The sequence below is a fragment of the Bradysia coprophila genome (genome assembly GCF_014529535.1).
Source record: "Bradysia coprophila strain Holo2 chromosome IV unlocalized genomic scaffold, BU_Bcop_v1 contig_5, whole genome shotgun sequence".
Taxonomy (NCBI): Eukaryota; Metazoa; Arthropoda; class Insecta; order Diptera; family Sciaridae; genus Bradysia; species Bradysia coprophila.
Genome location: NW_023503374.1, coordinates 7,901,701 through 7,921,102, shown reverse-complemented (window position 1 = coordinate 7,921,102; position 19,402 = coordinate 7,901,701). Strand labels below are relative to the sequence as shown.

Below are 19,402 nucleotides of genomic sequence, written 5' to 3'. Positions count from 1 at the left end.
TTACTCAACACCGTTTCCGAGGCCTCGACAATCAAATATAAAATGTGAAAACATACAATAGTATAGCCTCTCCTACGACAACATGTTGAATCAATATTATTGAGTATTTTATTAATGAAGGAAACTCGATAAATATAGTTTTCCGCAAGGATGTTTAGTTGAAAGATACGATGAGAAAATAGTCTTGTTACCGAAAGAAATGCTAACTTATAATGTGACAATTTGATTGGATATTAATTCAGACGTTGCTGACGATTGTAGCTGACATTTTATCAAATAACTCACAGTACCTTATCGTATTCATAATTCCATTGAAACAAATGTACATTTCAAGAAAGTGAAAAAAAAAGTTGAATGTCAGACTTGCGTGATTTTTCCATGCAACATCATATAATGTAAAATAGTAATAATGATGAGCCGAAGAATTCGTTATGACAGTTGAAATTGAACTTAAGTAAGACGGGAGTGTAATTAGATGCAGTTTATTTATTATTATTAATTTTAAATAATTTATTTTTATGATAATTTATTCAGAAGATGAAATTGCGGAAATGGAAAAACTCTGTAACAAACACAGGAGGTCACAGCATTGTTATTTTGCTGGTTGATAGTAAGTTTTTGTTTTCTTTTGAAATGACAATGAGTTTCTTTTAAACAGAAAAAATGTACTCAACTCTTATACATATCTGCCACACTAATCAATAAGATAAGAGAGAAGAGGTAGCAAATGTGCAACGAAACAGACTGTCTTTGTATGTACTTGGTCTGTGGCCATGATTTAATTACGTATCTATGGGAGAAGTGAATGATACGAGGATGATTGTGTTACCCAGCCCTTGTGCGAAGGTCACATTCCCCATCATAACCTTTGGTCAGTTCAGATCTGATGTGTGAGTTTTTTTAGTCTTTTACCCAAAATAGCACATATGCAACGGCTCTTCAAAAACTTGCCTTCACACTTATCCGACTTAGAAACCGTATAGAGTTTGGCTTCAACTGGATTTTCAGATTCTAATTAAAAGGTCCACCGTCTATCTTCTATTAATAAATTAAGACTATAAAATGCATAAGCCTAAAAATGCTGCACTGAGCTAAAAAATGACTGTAAAAATATAAATGAAATTGAGGGCATAGGAAGTAATATCACAGGAAGTGCGAAGTGGAAAAAAATCTAAAAATAAAAGAAATTTTTAACTCTACTAAAAAAACAGTAAATTTATGTAAATTTGATAGTTATAACTGCATAAGTCCCAGCTCCTATCAAGAAAAAAGGAAAAAAATCTATTTTGAATAACTCGGAGATCATGAGTTCAGTATTGTTCATCTATGAACTTGACCGTAAAAATGTTACTTCTATTCAATTAAAACTAACATTTCCAAAATCGGTTCAGGACTGCTCAGGTCATCAAAAACCAGGCAAAACATTATTTCCTGAATAACTTCCAGAGCATTATTCTTCCAGGCCATTCTTTAGCTAAAAACAGAAATTTACTAATTTATTGCACAATCATTACAAGTTAGTTAAAGAATAGCCTGATGAAGAGGTAAATAAACCTCGAAATACAGCGAAAATCCTCGTTTTCAATCGTCAATACAATGCCGCTAAATCCAAGAAAAGCTCAACATTTACATAAACGGCGAAGAAACAAAACCCACAATACGAAATTGACATCAGGAGTTTCATTTCCCGTCGGTCAAACCCAATTTTTGAAGATCGCTTCAGACTTACTTCATTACATTTCACAAAATCGATCATAGTGGACTTCAAGACGTATTTTCTGACCCTTAACAGTCAACAGTTAACAGGCACCACCCTCCAACCTTCTAAGACAGCTAATCATCTGCTATCGACAAAAACGAAAAAACGATAGCTCGATGATGTGCGACTTGTCTTCCCTTATATATCCAGATGCATGGTAAAACTAATGAAGTAATAGATTTACAACAGACCGTACATACTAAATAGTCCATACAGCAGAAGTGTTAGATTTCATCATGATACATCGTCTGGCATTTAATGGCAGGAATTTTGTTACCGTACTTCTATTATTGTTCATTATTAATTTCAATGGTTACATAATATATTTTAGAACGAAAGTCATAATGGTGCCAAATAAAATGTTTGAATTTTGCTTTACCATAAGCTACCATCGTAACATCTTTCTATAAGCTATTTAGACAACCTCAACCAAACTGTGTGCTGCAATTTTATTGTCGCTAGGGCTACAATTGTAATTGAAAACAAAATTAATTTTGGGAAAAGTTTTCTTATAATGAGGAAAAGTTTTCGAGTCAGACCACAAGCTTATTTTGTCATTAATATATTCAAAATCAAGTGCGGTGTCACGACAATACAATTTTACGTTTCAACTATATTAACACAGTTTTATCCTTGCATCTATGTGTCATGTAGCATCCGTAAGCAGCAATTAAATCATTCGTAGAAATACCCTCGAGATGTGATTTCGAAAATACACTTGATGAACATTATCTTAAAAATATGAAACTGACAACAAAAGCGTCATTTATAATTACCCAGCAAAGACAAAAAAGAATATGATCGAATCCTTCATTGTTCATAGAAACTATCCAATGTGTGCACATTACATTTTGGGTACGTGCAACACTATTAACTTTGAAACAAAAATAATTACGATTTTATCTCGCTGAAAATTCAATGTTCCCGTAACCGTGAACTGTTAGTCTTGAACTTTCAATTTTCATTTCAACAAAATAATTGAAACAAATTTCTGTCTTAGAATTTCGTCGTACGCTGTGGTCATACACACTGTCCGCACATGTAACGATCAAAGACACATAGAGAGAAGAGAGGTCAATTGGCTTGTGGTTTCAAGATCAATGGTTTTGTTAAATGTTTCATTCATTGTTTGTGTATGAGGTGTTGAACTGTTGAATCACTCTTCTCATGTTAGTGTTAACTTGTGCTCATCATCATGCCATAAAATTTTATATGATTGAATTAAGTGGTTACAATGTACTTGTTATAGACGTATTTCGAATTGTAGCGCATCATCATCATCAATACCCCTGATTATCACAAAAATTTAACTTGAAATTATCTGCTATGCGAATAGAAAGGAAATTCCCATAGAATGTCATTGGTTGCGATTAGGCGACCAGCAGAGCATATAACCAATAATTATTTTGTTAAAATGTTAAATGTTACATGTATATGTTGTTTCAGTCAATTAAAAAAACTCAAATAATTTTAAGATCACATTCGAATGATTGATTTTAGAGATAAAACTAAAACAAAGCACAAAAAAGCACACAATTATACGTTGAGAACTGACCAAGGTTCTAAGTGTGAGCTTTCAAAATAATTGAACTAACTTAGAGAGAGAGAATTGTGTATGACTGGGTTAAGTATGTTTATTGACTTCTGATAGGTGGTTTTTTTTCCTCTGCATATTCCATGATTGGAATAGCATTCAAAATCATGTCTTTCATTCATTTTTGTATTGTGTGTATGTCAGGGACAATATTATGTGTTTCCTCGTGAAGAATTTTAATTACTGATGCGTCAAATTATAACTGATGTTTTTTGTGGTCGGTTTGGTTAGTTAGTTGATTGAATTCGGATTGTCCCAATTAGACGGTATTAACCTTTCGCAAACGATAAGCATATCAACGGTGTTATTAATCGAATCTATTTCTTCTTTGGATCGAATTATTTTCAACATCTTTTACTTCATTTGCTTTAACAAGTAAATGTTCTGTTGTATTTCTAGTGTATTTACGAATTGCTTTAATGAATCATTATTTTCTCTTAATTATAAAATACAAAATTATCATTATTCATGTTGGACAATCAAGTGTTGTATTTTCAATAAATTCCCTCGCTCACCATAACTTCTAAGTGATATCGCCAAGACTTCAGGCGATTGGGGAACATGCGGTCTCAGATTTTAATGAGTGAATGCTCGTTGGATTCATCTTTAAATTCTAGGAACACATATCTTTCAATTCTAGGAACACATATCTTTCAATTTTTCGAAAATAAGAATTCTGTGAAAAGCGTTTAAAAGTAAAGACATGTCAGAGGGTACCGAAAACGGTTTTTCGGCAATAACTCAAGAAAAAAATATTTTAAATTGTTGTAATGTTGTATGAATTGGAATTGGAAAGACCTATAGGCCGATTATACGCACTGGGTGGTGCGAGTACATCCACGAGAGTTACGACTAAAAATATAGTGAGTGTTCGAAGAGTCCGCCTTCGGAGAGCTTCGATGTTCCACAGTACTAAGTATGTATGGAGTGTTGTAGCTGGCCTCACACACGATATAAATGAACCCAGTACTTTTGTGCTGCAAGGCTATAGAAGGCTTCGAGAAAAAGTTGGTGCCAAAATGCAGATTTTTTTCCTTCCTTCTGGGGGCCCAACTGCTGGAACGGTACTACGGCAGTCATTTTTTATCTTCTACTATTCTTTTACCTTATCAAAAGAAAAACGCTTCGCTATGTCGCGAATATAATGTCGTTACAACAGATCCAATGTTATTAATTCAGTTCCGTGGAACATCGAAGCTGCAGGGAAGGCGGACTCTCCGAACATTCACTATATTTTGAGTCATTACTTTCGTGGTTGTACTCGCACGCCAGTGCGTATACTATACCTGTAGGTCTTTCCAAGGCCGATATTCGTACAACATTACAACAATTTAAAATAATTTTTTCATACCTAGGACCCGAAAAGTGCGACTTCGTCACACTTTTTCTCCGTCCAATATGAAAAATACTATTCTTCAGTTATTGCCGAAATAGTATTTTTCGTACCAAGTCAGGAAATGACGAGTAAGGAAAATTAGGACGTGTGCTGAAAAAATCCATTTCCTGTCGAGGTACGAACAACGTTTTGTGCATCCGACAACTGAAATAGACAAAACACATCAATTTACTTGAAAACATACACACTTCACATTCACCATATTAAATTTAATCAATCGTATAGTCATAGAAAAATTCATGTAATTCTTTTCCCGCACTATAAATCGTAAAGAAATGAAGTTTTTTCCCGCACGACATTTAGTTCGGGAAAAACTGACATTTCTTAATGAAAAATCATGGCAAAATAGGTCGTATTTCAGTTGTCGGATGCACAAAACTGTTTTCGGTACCCTCTGACATGTCTTTACTTTAAAACGCTTTTCATTGAATTTTTTTTTTTTTGAAAAAGTGAAAGATACGTGTTTCTTAGAATTGAGAGACGAATCCAACGAGCTATCACTCATTAAAATCGGAGACCGTTTGTTTACAAAGTTAAAAAATCACCTCACTCTAGGTCTGTACCCACACTCATACTATCCACCTGCTCATACTGTAATCTCCTAAATCGCAATGCAAATATCATGGTGTTTTGGTGATGAATAAGTGGTTTTTCAGGAGTCCCCCAAGACACAGAATAACATTTCCTGATTGTCGTGTGTGTGAAATTTCTGTGGTCATTATCAAGTAACGATCAAAACGATTCGTCGTAGAATCAAAGTCACAGTTTCCTAGAAGAGTTGTTTCCCAAAAAAAAATATTTGCCAAAAGTTTCAAACAGTCATTATTGTCCCACATTAATTTTATTTCTGTTTAATTAAATTAGATAATGTAAACAATGAATCTTAGAATTCAAGTGGCGCGTGTAAAAGAACCAAATTCAAGAAACGCTGCGGTGTTTTTTCTTCTTTCTGTTAGTAATCGGAAATCAATGTTGAGTAGTACATGTGGTTATAACGACTAATGCCAAATGCAAATAAATAACAGCATCGGTTCAAATACAAATTATTACTCTGCCGTCACAATCCCATAGTAAACTCATAGCAATGTAATAAAATGCTTCAAAATATTGACATTGGCGCAGTACAGTTTCCATGAATTGTCCAGTATTTAATTTCAAATTTACGCACGTTAATGGCAATTCATCTTAATAATCAATTTGTCTCCATTAACACACGAAAAACACTAGCAAATCTTCGTCTTCTTCATTTTGTGTTTAAACAAAGAAGAAGCAACAAAAAAAAAATTTAGTGCGCATCTTAAAGCAGAAAAGAAACGTCGTCGTTGTTCTATCCACATCTGAACCCATTGTATGAGTAGAACGTGTACCAGCCATAATTATTTGCACAGATTGTCAGTTCTCACAATAATCATTTGGTTTGAACTTCTTAAACAAACAAATGACGCAAGTATTAAACAATAATCAATCCATTTAGCTTGATGATGATGCGATCACTACCATTTCAAACAAAAATTTTCAGTTTCATAGTATGTGCCGGTCTCATCAAACGCCGAAAACCAGCAAATACAATAATAATTTAGAAGAAAAATTGTCATTCATTCGTTAAAATTTTGAGGTGTGCAAATTAATAACTTTTGTAAAATATTAGCTACAGAAAATTACATAGACCGACCGAACAATATGTTCTGAGCATTATTCAATTAACATAAATTAATTTTGAAGCTCCACACAGCTAGATAGATATAGCCTATATGACTATGGTATAGCCTATATTGCCTATGTGACAAAATAACTAACGATTTCATGTAGATAAAAAGAGCTATCTACCATCAAATTGTCCTATTATATCGTTGTTGGGTACATTTGTGTCTCCTAGTATCAGAGAAATTACTATCCTTCTGGTGTTACAGTCTCTGTAATTAGGGTTTAGCTATTACTAAGATTTTATAGTGACTCTATGTTTGAGATTTCGCAATAGTTGGAATTTCCCCCATGAGTTACGATTGCTCACGAATTATAATTTACCATGATTTATTACACTCCACCAATAATAATAATATTCTTATAATATTTCGATACATCATAACTGCCAATTTCCTAAACTATTACGATGCTGAATCGTGGTTACTTATTTCTTTTGTCTGTATCCAGGTATGCAGCGAGCTTTTCTCTGTTGGCTTATGCAATAAAACGAGTTTATTGTGTAAGTAAATGCTGATTAAATTCGGTTTTCAGTTTGTTTATAGATTAAGAACCATATTTTTGCGAAAGCATTCTATAAAATCGACTCAAATTGAAGATCTTACAGGTTCATTTCATTTCGTACACAAAAAGTACGTTCTGTACACAAAACGTCCCTTTTGTACACACACAAAAAATATTTTGTACACAAAATTAAAGATTTTGTACACAAAATTGATTATTTTGTACACAAAAGGTCTGTTTTGTACACAAACAAAAATATTTTGTACACAAACATAACTGATTTTGTACACGGAAACCGTAACAACGTACACAGAAAACACTATTCGTACACAAAATCTTGTTAAGCTTCTAGCAATTTTTTGAATTAGCTTTACGCGATCTCAGCACATAAGTTATCAAGTGTGACAAAACAAAGAAGCTTTATCACAATGAGAGTTCTCAATTGGCTGTGTTTTTTGATTTTGAGAGATTTTTTTATTATAAACATAAATTGCATTGAGCAGCACTTTCATTCCTAGAAGTTAATAATTAACAGAACAACGGCACCAAAAAGAAGAGGTAATACAGTTAGAGAAGAGAACGTGTAATTTGTGTCTGTAGTCTTTCAAAAGTATATTTGCTTAATTCAATCTTTTGTCATTGGACTACATCTTGTTTCGTACACTGTCTTTACTGTAGGATGATGTATTTTCTTTGTGCGGGGCTCCGCCCCCAAACCCCCGCGCCTGCGGCGAGCTTTTCTTTACGCCCTGCAGGCTGCCGTACGTTCATGGGGCTCTGCCCCAAACCCCGCTAGGGGCTCCGCCCCTTAGACCCCGCAAGGGGGGCTGTACCCCCCTTGACCCCCTACTGCAGGGGCTGCCGCCCCTCGACCCCGCTTTTTTTTTTTTTTTAATATTCCACGGCCTGCGGCGCTGCTACATAAATAAATAATTTTTACCAATTACTTTCTCATCTCAAACAGCTCATTATTAAAACACGCTAACGTCGCTGAATCAATATATTCTTATATCTCTCAAAATCATCAAATTTATGTACAAAATGATATTTCTATGTGTACAAAATTATACTTCTTTGTGTACAACACGAACTTACTGTGTACAAAATGAACTTTTTGTGTCCAAATTGATCATTTTTGTGTACAAAATAAGCATTTTGGTGTACAAAATAATCATTTTTGTGTACAAAATCATGGTTTAATAATAAACAATAAACTTTTTGTGTACAAAATGTAAGTTTTGTGTACAAAACTGACTTTTTGTGTACAAAAAGAAATAAACCGATCTTACATCCTTCACGTGAACAAAGCATCGACATTAGAGTCTTACAATGTTACAAAATGTTGAATATGTTCGGTTGGACACCCTAATTCTGTTACCATCTTTTATTTACTGTGCATTGTAGAACTAATCTTCTAAAATTTATGTGGTACATTATCATCCGACTAACATTAAATTTACCAGAGAGCTATCCGACAAATTGTTTTTTTTTCATTCATAAATTGTTCACATCTATTCTCATTCAATAAATTTAACATACGAAAGATACTTTTTAAATCCTCACCAACTTTGACTTTTTAATGAGCAGATATATGAGAAGAATAAGAGGTTTATTATTTATTTAATAAATATTTGCTTATTTCTTTGAAGCTAATAAATCTGATCAAAAGTTTAGAACTCACAACAGTTTTTTTTTTGCGCTGCACGGAGAAAAATATTGGATCAGAACAAAATCCATACGAATAAATGAAGATGACCCTTTAGGGACAGTCAGTTACTTCTTTTGATTCCTTCAATAGATTGATAAAAAAATCTTTTACTTCATTCGCTTGAACATGAAATTTTGTTATAAAAGACCATATTTAAAAAAATTAGGTCTGCCTTCTCCTTTACAGTCTTTTCTATTAGTTTCTAATTCTAATATCATGAATTTCAACAAGCTCTGAAAAGTCCTTCTCTCACCGTCTGAACGTCCACAGAACCATTTCGAATCGGTCTAGGATCCAGACTAGTAGCAAAGTGTTATGAAATTCCAAAAAGCCTCATCGATAGCATTTTCAAAAATACCGTCATGAAACAATTTTTAGCTGTTTTCTCATAACAATTGCTTTAAGGCCAACACACACTAGCATCTAGTGTCATCGGGAATACGATAACCGGTTTTAACAATAGAAATATCATATTCCCAACTGACACTAGATGCTAGTGTGTTGGCTTTACTAACACTTCTTTTGTGCTACTGTCAGAATATCAATCGTTACGTCTTGTTTTAGTAATCGTTACGGATATATCCCTTATCCAGGCTTCTTAACCCAATTTATAGGAGGTGCAGTGACAGGTTTTTTTTTATTTAACGTTTTAGTTCCAGTGGCCTTATACCATTGAATCTATTACTTTCAATACTAAATTAATTTAAGTACTTTTAGCAAAGTCATTTACTGCAGTATGTTCAACCCGCATATATGCTGTATAAGATCACATTGCTATATAAGTGACCAATCGATATTTGCTCTTGGTACTCGTTTTCGTCACTCATCTAAATGATTGATGAGTCTGATTTTGTGACTGCGTATCTTCTTCATTATTGTTATTGTTTTGATTGGAATACCTAGTTGAATGAACGAATGTTTGGTTTATAAATATATTACGGAAATTTTTGTATTATGTTAATTTTTGGTTGTGATAAATTTAAATCTGACGTTTTATTCAAATTGTTTTCAATCGATATTATTACAGAGATTATTTATACCACTATTTCGTCTCAAATATGTTTCATTTTGGTTACATAGTCTGTAATAATTGTCCGACCATTTATTAAAAATACAAATTATTGCGACGCACTGGACACTAGTAACATTTATTTCCCAAATTTAGTAGATTTTTATATAGAAATAAGAAGACTCAGATGGATTTAATGGAATCGGAGTAATTTTATTTTCTTAAAATAGGCTCTGGATCTCCAGTGCTTACAAAGTTCTTCCTTTTTCCACACCCTAACAGCCAAACAGTAAATAGCTTTTTACGTCGTACGTTAAAAATATAATTATTACCGAAATATTGGGTATTCATTAACGTCATTCGCTTACGTATGTGAAATTCATCAAATTTATCAGGTCCATTCAAGTAGTTTTCATTGCATTGCTATGCATAAATCGTTTTATAGTTGAAGATAAATCTCGGGTTAACTGATTTATTGAAGTACTGAACAATCATTTCTGCTGTCAGGCTGAATAATGTGCGTAGAGATTGTGTAGATATAAATGAAAATCGTATAAAATCAAATTCATATTAATTACAACGATATTTCGAATTCCTTTAAGAAGTGACTGCTGGATACAGGGAGCGAGGGGAAACACTTTTTGACAATGGCGTATTTGACTCATTACCCAATCTATTTCCGTTTCCTGGCAAATTATTGGATCGCCTTTACTAAACATATTCCCTCGTTAAGAAACAAAAATATTACAAGCGCACCCAAGCCTGCTCTGATTCCGGGGAATGTGGGATATTGGGCTAATGAAAGGTTTTTCTGGTCCGGAAGGCTTAAATATTGGACCCGTATCTTTTTTTAGAATTTAAAAAAATGGTTTAGGCACGGGGAGCGAGGAGAAGAGAGGAGAATGATGGTGTATATCTTTTTTACTCCTCTAACCAACGCTTTCGTACATTTGTACAAATGCCTCGCTCCCCATGCCTAAACAATTTTTTTAAATTCTAAAAAAGTATGCGAGTCCAATATTTAAGCCTTCCGGACCAGAAAAACATCGCATTAGCCCAATATCCCACGTTCCATGGAGTCAGAGCTGTCCTGGCACCCATTACTGTTAAGTAAATGAAGTGATACGATTTTTCATTGTGATCATCAGAATCATCAGAAAAATCTCTACCTTTCATTGGCTAGTTGTAGAATGAGTAAACAGAATGTGGTCGATGTGTGGTCACGGTACACGTCGTAAGTGCCTTTCAGGATTTTATCACATACGCGCGGTGTTCGGATGTCAAAATTACTTAATTAGAAGAATAATTCAAAAATTACACTTCAGCTCTATGTTGTTGTCTCGTTTTCGTTTATGTGATAAAATAGAGTACACACTTGTCACTATCAGTCTCGGAAAGCCTCGACTTCTTCGTGACAAGTGTGTAATATATATTACCTCTTATGTGCTGCGAAAATTCATTTTTCGCAAGGGTCCAGCAAAAGAAAAATTCACTTTAGCCGCACTTAAGAGGTAATAAATATTATGCACGTATGACAAAGCGGTCGAGGCTTGCCGAGATGGCTTGTCATACGTGCATATTCTTTTTTATCGCATAAGCGAAAACGAGACAACAAGATATGCGAATGACACTTTGACAATTTACAGAAGTATAATGTTTGTTTATATATCCTAGGTGAATAATTTTTTCGGGGAATCACACCGCGTATGCGATAATAGTAGATTATTCACCTCTGTCCACATGTTTATTTAGACACTTGGGGAGTCATTGCATGAGCCGAAGGCGAATGTTATAACCCCAAGTGTCTAAATAAACATTTGGACAGAGGTGAATACGCTATTTTATCTACCGACGGCAAAATAATAGCATTTTTTCACTGCTATTATTTCACCTAGGTAGATAAAATAACTTACATAATTGTGCGGAAATCGTTGTATTCACTCGTGTGGTTGTATACTTCGCCTTCGGCTCAACATATAAACTACACACTCTTCAAAACAACAATTTTCCGCACTATATATAATATATAGTATATATTGCCGAGACTGATAGTGACAAGTGTTTACTCTATTTTATTACATAAGCGAAAACAAGACAACAGCATTAGGGAATGCAATCCCGGACCGTTTTTACAAAACCGGGATTCGGGATTTGATTCAGTATCAATACCGGGAATACCGGTATTTTCGGGATTGGAGAGAAAAATCGAAATAACTTATTTCTTGATAAAAATTTGGATTTCTATGAAGAAATTTTAAAAAGCAGAATTCAAAAAACTTATCGTCGTTTTGTTTGAAACTTTACAACGTAGTCTGTAGCCTGTAGTCAGGGTGGTTTTACAAGACGGGCTGTGTGCAATATTATGAAACTACATGAGTTTTCAAAAGCAAAGAAATTTTCGTTTCAACTTACATAAACGTTGAGCCTAACATTGCTAATTATTAGATTTTCTTTGATTAGTAACTTATGCAAGAAAAATGAAGAGTTAAAAATATGCCAGTGAGGCAAGTAAAGAATTTTTTGAATTTCAAAAATTTTTTGGCCTATTAGTTTAAAACTTTTATTTTCTTTCTAAATCCCAAAAGGGGCACAGCAAATTTCCTCCTAACTACGGGCTTGACAAATTCTTAAATTTAACTTACAAACTTTAATATATACTCATTTCTAATGACAATATTTTCTCTCTGAAAAACGCTCTTAGAAAGCACAAGTGATGCAGCGTTTCACCGTTAAATCTTGAACCACACAAATAACCGCAATCAGAAAAAGCCATCTACTCTACTCTACTTTACTCAACTCTACGCTAGTCGGTTTGATGAGTAATTAACACTCATGAATATGTATGAACATTAAATCATTTACATTAAGACCATTTCATGATGCGACTTTTTTAAAAAGTGATCCAATTTCTCTGGACTTTATTCCGATGTTTGTAATAAGATTCTCAGGACAGAAGGCGTGAATCAATCCTTGTGTAGACAAATACCAGGAACCTTATCTATTGATATGTACAACCTCTGCTCGCTTAAACGTATGTAGCCATGCCAAATCAAAGCGCAGGCACCTTATGATGTGTTGTAAACGCGTAGTTAACACGTTGTCATTTTGTCATATGCTTTTGATCACTAGATTCTCACCATTTTCGAAAAAATTCAACTCCTGTCTAATCATCAAAAGCTATTGCCATACGAAATTGCTTTTTAAATGCTAAAAATCCGACTAAAAATTTTCAATTTATTTAATTTTAATCTTTCGGGATAAATCCCGGTATTTTTCGGTGAAAACCGGTTTTCGGTACTGGAGTTTTCCGGGATTAGTACCGGGATTAATCCCGGGATTGCATTCCCTAAACAGCATAGACCTGAAGTGCAATTTTTGAATTATTCTTCTAGTTAAGTAATTTTGACACCGCGAACACCGAACACTGCGCGTATGTATGTGATAAAAGTATGTAATCTACTATTACATGCTGAGAGCGTCGAAAGTAGTGATTGAAACATGAAAAGTACGGTTTTTGACGCATGTAGCATGTAAATTAATTTGAAATATTATTTCGGAGAATTTGTCGTTACTTCTGTTCAGAACACCAGAAAGTGTACACGCAGAACTATCTTCTCTCCCGAAAGTGGAGCTGAATTATTTCTTTTCGTGCGAAAGACCTGAAATATTCGACACACACTTGTTTAAAATTACAAATTTACTGTGGCTATTTAACATTTCATCAAAACAATAGTCATTTGTGTACCTGTTTTAGACGATTGATTTTAGGCAATTTCGCGGAACGAAGTGAGGTCTACAAGCGAAAGTGCCTTAAATCAACCGTCCCAAACAGGTGCACATGTGAGTTTTCATGCAGAGGGCCGGAAACCCGAGAAAATTCGAAAAATTGCCCTCATTTTCGGCCCCGAAGCATAAAAAACTAATTGAAGAAGTGAATACTGTGTCAACCGGGTGAACAATATCACAGCAATTTTGATGTTGCAAATTTAAGACCATATGTGGAATTTAAGTGGAAAATAGCGCAAGGCAAATCTTTTCGGTTTCAATTTTTTTTTCGCCAAAAGACGCGACACGAGTATCTTTATTTTCAATTTTTAACTGTTTTATGCACAAAAAAATAAGAAAAAAGTCATTTTGGCTCAGTCTATTGCTAGAATTATTGTAAATCAAAATCAAAGTGAAAATAATAGATACCCTCGAATGCATGATATTGTTTTTAATATGCACATCTATCCAATGACGCAGATTTTAGTAAGATTTAAATGCATCTAAAAGTAACTACGTCAGTGAGATTTTTACTAATCGAACCAATGACTCATCTTCTAACTAAGCTTGTTTATAGGTTGATACACATGACATGACTCATTTTTATAAGAATAAAGGATTCTCACCCATGAGTAATATCATTGCTAATGTCGCTAAAATTTATTTTACCTATGTTCAAAGAGCCCGAAAACTTAAAAAGAACCAGGTCTTTTAAAAAATGACCAAATCTGTTTATGTTGTATTGATATTTTACTTCGACTCTACACATTAATCACGCGCCATAAGTGTGAATGGAACACGCTCAGATAAAAGATATTCTACAAAAAAATGCGTCATAATTGCATTTTAATGAGCAGATGTTCATTACCGACGTTCGTTTAAATGAAAGGGGGGTAGGTGCGAATGAAGAAATGGCATTAACCTGTCATATGTTACTGAGAACGAAAGAAATATAAACAACAAATTTTGACTCATGAGGTCTTATATAGAAAACATCACGATCAAAACAAATGAAGTAAAAGATTTCTGAAAATCTTCCATCAAATGAAGTAATAATTTCAACAGTAAGACTGTTAATATGCTATCTGTGACAGGTTCAAAAGACTAGGAAAACAACTGGACACATATTTAATTAACAATATGTCTTTGTAGTTGGTATGTTTCTTCGACACAGTGAATATTTGTAAGTTCTTTTACAATATCGTCTGGTAGAACACAAGAACCTGCGTCATTCCCAATTATTTTGTCGTGATGACTCACTCGCGCACCGGGTTCAGTAACTTTCGTTGTTTACAACTTTAAACGTAAAATCGTAAAAACAATAAACAGATTTTTTGTGTGTATTTGAATGAAAAAAACGTACATTAAGGATATAAAGAGCAAAGCCCCATCAGCTGAACAACAAAATTTATTTTATCCATTGAACAGATAGACATACGATTGATCATTAATTTAAAATTGATAACACTGGAGTTGCAGATTTTCATTTATTGATCGTAAATTAAGCTCTCGGGCATTGGATCATAATTCATTCGGACAGGTATTACTACTTCAAGTCGCTACGTTTTTCTTTGTCTGCAATAAGCGTGTAATTATTTTCAATAACTTTAATACGTACCTTGTTTTCATGTTTTGACGTATAATTATAACAATGAATGCGCAAACGTAAGTTATTTAAAGGATGACATTGTTACACTGTTTCTCCTGGAATCTTTTTGTTACCAACTCAATTATTAAAATATTTCATTAAATTTCGCCGTAAAAGCTTTTTTTTAAATAAAAACAAACAAATATCTTCGATAATCGACTCTCGAATATGAATTAAATTTTTGTGCTTTTCAACTCTGATTGCTTGATTAAACAAAATAATAATGGGAACAGGTCTGGGGTTAATAATCATAAAAATTGATGAATAATTTAATGAGTAACATTTCAGCCAATACGCAGTATATTCGAGTTCAGTTTATTAAGTTATAGAGTTTTAATGTTATGGAAACTGAAGATTTAACAAAAATGGCATTTTTTTGAGAGAATTGATGACTTGCTAAACTGAAAAAAAATTGCAATAACAAAGAATCTCTCACAAATTTCACAAATGGCGAAACAATTCTGACATTATATTTAAGAACGCTAGCTCCTTGGCAAATTTCTAGCCTACATTTGTGCGCAAAAATATTCGTTTTTTTGATGATTTCTCTGATTTCTCTGTCATAAATTTACCCACTTAGAGAAACCCTGCAAAGTGGAATAAGTTATCAACCACCAACCAATTTTTCTTTTAAAGAAACACATTTTTGCATGCTTTTATGGTTTTACACTCGCGGAATTTTGAAAACCGACACATTTTCTGTTTCGTGATTTACTGGTTTTTTGTGCAGCGTGTATTTCGATATGAAGAAATCAAAATTCCGTGTGTGTACTTTAAAAAAAAAGATTTTGGTTCAGAGAAATTATCAAAAACAAATATTTTTGCGCTCTTAAATCTATTACATCAATGTTTGAAATATATGTTACAAAACTTTTACTTCAGTAGGTGTTGCAAACGAATTAGACATCACGACTAGTTTTCTTCAGCACTTTCTTCCACAAATAAAGTCAGACTCATTTTATTACAGATCAGTTTATTCCCGTTACTCGATAGAGTAACGGGTCTGGTAAAAAAAATTAGTTTGTGTGTCCGCTGCCCGAGATCTGCTGATAATAGATACAATACTGCTAACACTTTATATTATACTAGCTATATCTTATTTACAATACTGCAATGTTATATACTCTGTATACTATAATATATAGTTTGTGTGTCCACACATTCACCCCTGGCCACAGAGAGTTTGTGTGTCCGCAGCCAAGAAAATCTGTTATGTTATGTTACCCTTGCTTTTTATTTATTGCATTACTGCAATATTATACTCTATACTTCTTATATGCATAGCAGTACTATAGTACAGCAATACTTTATATATTTTACGTGTTACGGCATGTTTCATTTTCATTTACATTGCCTAATCACGTAAAGCATTGTACTTACGAGGTTCCAAGTTGTTATTTGACAAGTGTGGAATACAGCCCTCCCCTTCGGGTCGGGCTGTAACACCCCACCTATCAAATACACAACTTGGAACCTCGGAAGTAATATACTAATAATAAATAGTTCGTGTGTGCGCACCCGTCCCCTGGGCCAGATGAGTTTGTGTGTCCGCTGGCCTCGGAAGGGTCAGCCGGTCAGACCTCCGAGGCCATTTTTCAAAAACGGCTTCTGACGGGTCAGCCGGTCAGACCTCCGAGGCCATTTTTCAAAAACGGCCTCTGACGGGTCAGCCTGTAAGACCTCTGAGGCCATTTTTCAAAAACGCACCTGTCCTCTGGGATAGATGAGTTTGTGTGTCCGCTGGCCTCGGAGTGGTCAGCCGGTCAGACCTCCGAGGCCATTTTTCAAAAACGGCTTCTGATGAGTCAGCCAGTAAGACCTCCGAGGCCGTTTTTCAAAAATGGCCTCTAATGTGTCAGCTGGAAAACCCTCCGATGCCGTTTTTCAAATATGGCTTCCAATGGGTCAACTGGGAGGACCTCCGATGCCGTTTTTCAAGTATGGCTTTCGATGGGTCAGCTGGAAACTCCTCCGAGGCCATTTTATAAAAATGGCCTCCAAGGGCTCAGCTGGAGGTATTTTCGAGGCCGTTTTTCAAAATTTTTCAAAATCGGCCAATGAGATGTCAGCTGAAATTACTAAAATCTGTAAGAGCATCCTAATAATAACTCTGTGAAATTGTCTACCGATTATAATGTAACAGTCACCCAACGGCTGAATTCAATGGTTGACTATCCTGACCCGAACGAAAAAAAAAACGCACAATACGTATATGCATATACTTGGATTTTCTCCATAAGAAATACATTAGGGCCATTCCCTACATTTTATTTATGCTTGATATACGAGCGTATATCCAGCATATCGAATGTATTTGATTATATTCGAGTATATCTCGCATATCGAGTATAATCGTATCAGTTTGACAACTGCCAGTTGGAAGAAAATGATATTTTTTACGCGCCTGATTAAGATTAAACAAAATGCCAGCGTGTAGCGCATGATCTCAGGAGTACGGCAAGGAATTGATACTGGCATTTTGTTTGATCTAAATCAGTCGCGTAAAAAATATCATTTTCTTCCAACTGGCAGTTGTCAAACTGATACGAGTATACTCGATGTGCGAGATATACTCAAATATTCAAATATCATGGCCCTACGTTAGTGACGCAAGGCCGTTCACACTGAAATATTTGACAAAAAATTTTTCCCGCAGGACTGAGGAACTTTTTGACTTTTCCCCCTTTGCTCCTACTACCCCCAAAGTATTTTATTCGTAATCTGGGCGTCCATACGAGTTCAACGAGCTATCACACGCCTCATTAGGTTAAGATTTGGCCGAGATATTAAATTTCAAAACTTGGAAATTTGCAGAAATTTGTATGAAGAAATTCATTTTCATACATTTCGAAATTGATGAATTTTACCAACCTTTGTCACTTTGTTACTTTGTTACTCTCTTACAACGAAACTTTTGAATTTACCGGTGAATTTGGCTGAAATTTTCAGGGTATATTAAGGACGTAACTCTAAGAAACTAATTTAAAGGAATTTTTATAAAAGCTTATATTTTCGGAGCTATGAGCGAGTTAACCTATTGAGCTATGGGACCTATAACTCGAAAAATATGGCAGATAGAAAGTTCGTTAAAAAGCCGAATTTATAGAGTTTCAGATTTCATTCGATACGTGTTTCATCGTTTGCTATTGAGCTATGAGCGTTTTAAGTGCGAGCTATGTCATCCATAACTCGGAAAATATGGCAGACAGAAAGTTCGTTTAAAAGACAATTTTATAGAGTTTCACATTCTAGTCGACACATGTTTCATGGCTTTCCTAAAAAGTCGTGTATTTGGAAGCTATGAGCGTTTTTAGTGCGAGCTATGTCAGACATAACTCGGAAAATAAGGCAGATGGAAACCTCGTGTAAAAGACAAAGTTATAGAGTTTTAGATTCGAGTGGATACGTGTTTCATAATTTTCCTAAAAAGTCGACTATTTGGTAGCTATGTACGTTTTAAGTGCGAGCTATGTCAGCCATAACTCGGAAAATAAGGCAGATGGAAACCTCGTGTAAAAGACAAAGTTATAGAGTTTTAGATTCTAGTGGATACGTGTTTCATGGTTTTCCTAAAAAGTCGACTATTTAGAGCTATGCGCGTTTTAAGCGCGTCAAATTTTCGATTTTCGTCAAATGAAAGCTGGAAGATTCAGATAAAAGAGAAAGTTACACTCGCGGAATTTTGAAAACCGACACATTTTCTGTTTCGTGGTTTACTGGTTTTTTTGTGAATTTTGCATGTATTTTTATATGGAGAAATCAGAAACTCAAGTAAAACACAAAAACAGAAAATGTGTCGGTTTTCAAAATTCCGCGAGTGTATACAGTTTTGTAAGAAGAATATTTTCGTTAAAACTGCACAATATGATTGTCTATTATCCTCGACCAATACAGTGGAGGTGTGACGCAAGTCTGGTTATCCACTTACAAAAGAACTGATATCGGTGTAGGTGGCGCTTACAGATTCGACACGCAAAAAGGTATGCGTCACAAATGGCAGCTGATGAGGAAAGTACGCGAAAGTCTTATCAACAAAAATCTTAGCAGAAAAATTTTAGGAAATTTTCACAAGTGGCAAGATTAACAATTATTTACAGTCAAAATCTCACTAAAAATAATCACACTACAAATAATAACCCAAAAAATGGAATTTTTAATTTCTCATAACTCGTTAAACAAATAAATATTCAAAATTGGTTAACAATTACCCCTCATAAATTTCTCTATAACCTTTTAGTTTCAAATATTTTTTCAAGCCGATTTTTCTTATTTTCTGCAAATTTGCAATATGTGATACAATTTTTCCAGATTGGTTTAA

At 34.3% G+C, this 19,402-nt stretch overlaps 1 long non-coding RNA gene across 1 annotated transcript; it reads right to left on the bottom strand.

Moving 5' to 3' along the window:
- Positions 1-1,319: 1,319 nt before the first annotated feature.
- On the bottom strand, positions 1,320-17,478 carry LOC119071618. Its single transcript, XR_005086698.1, has 3 exons — positions 17,331-17,478; positions 6,535-6,541; positions 1,320-1,331 (listed from the first exon to the last, which is right to left on the bottom strand). It is a non-coding gene; the product is annotated as an uncharacterized LOC119071618 (long non-coding RNA).
- Between the last annotated feature and the right edge of the window lie 1,924 nt (positions 17,479-19,402).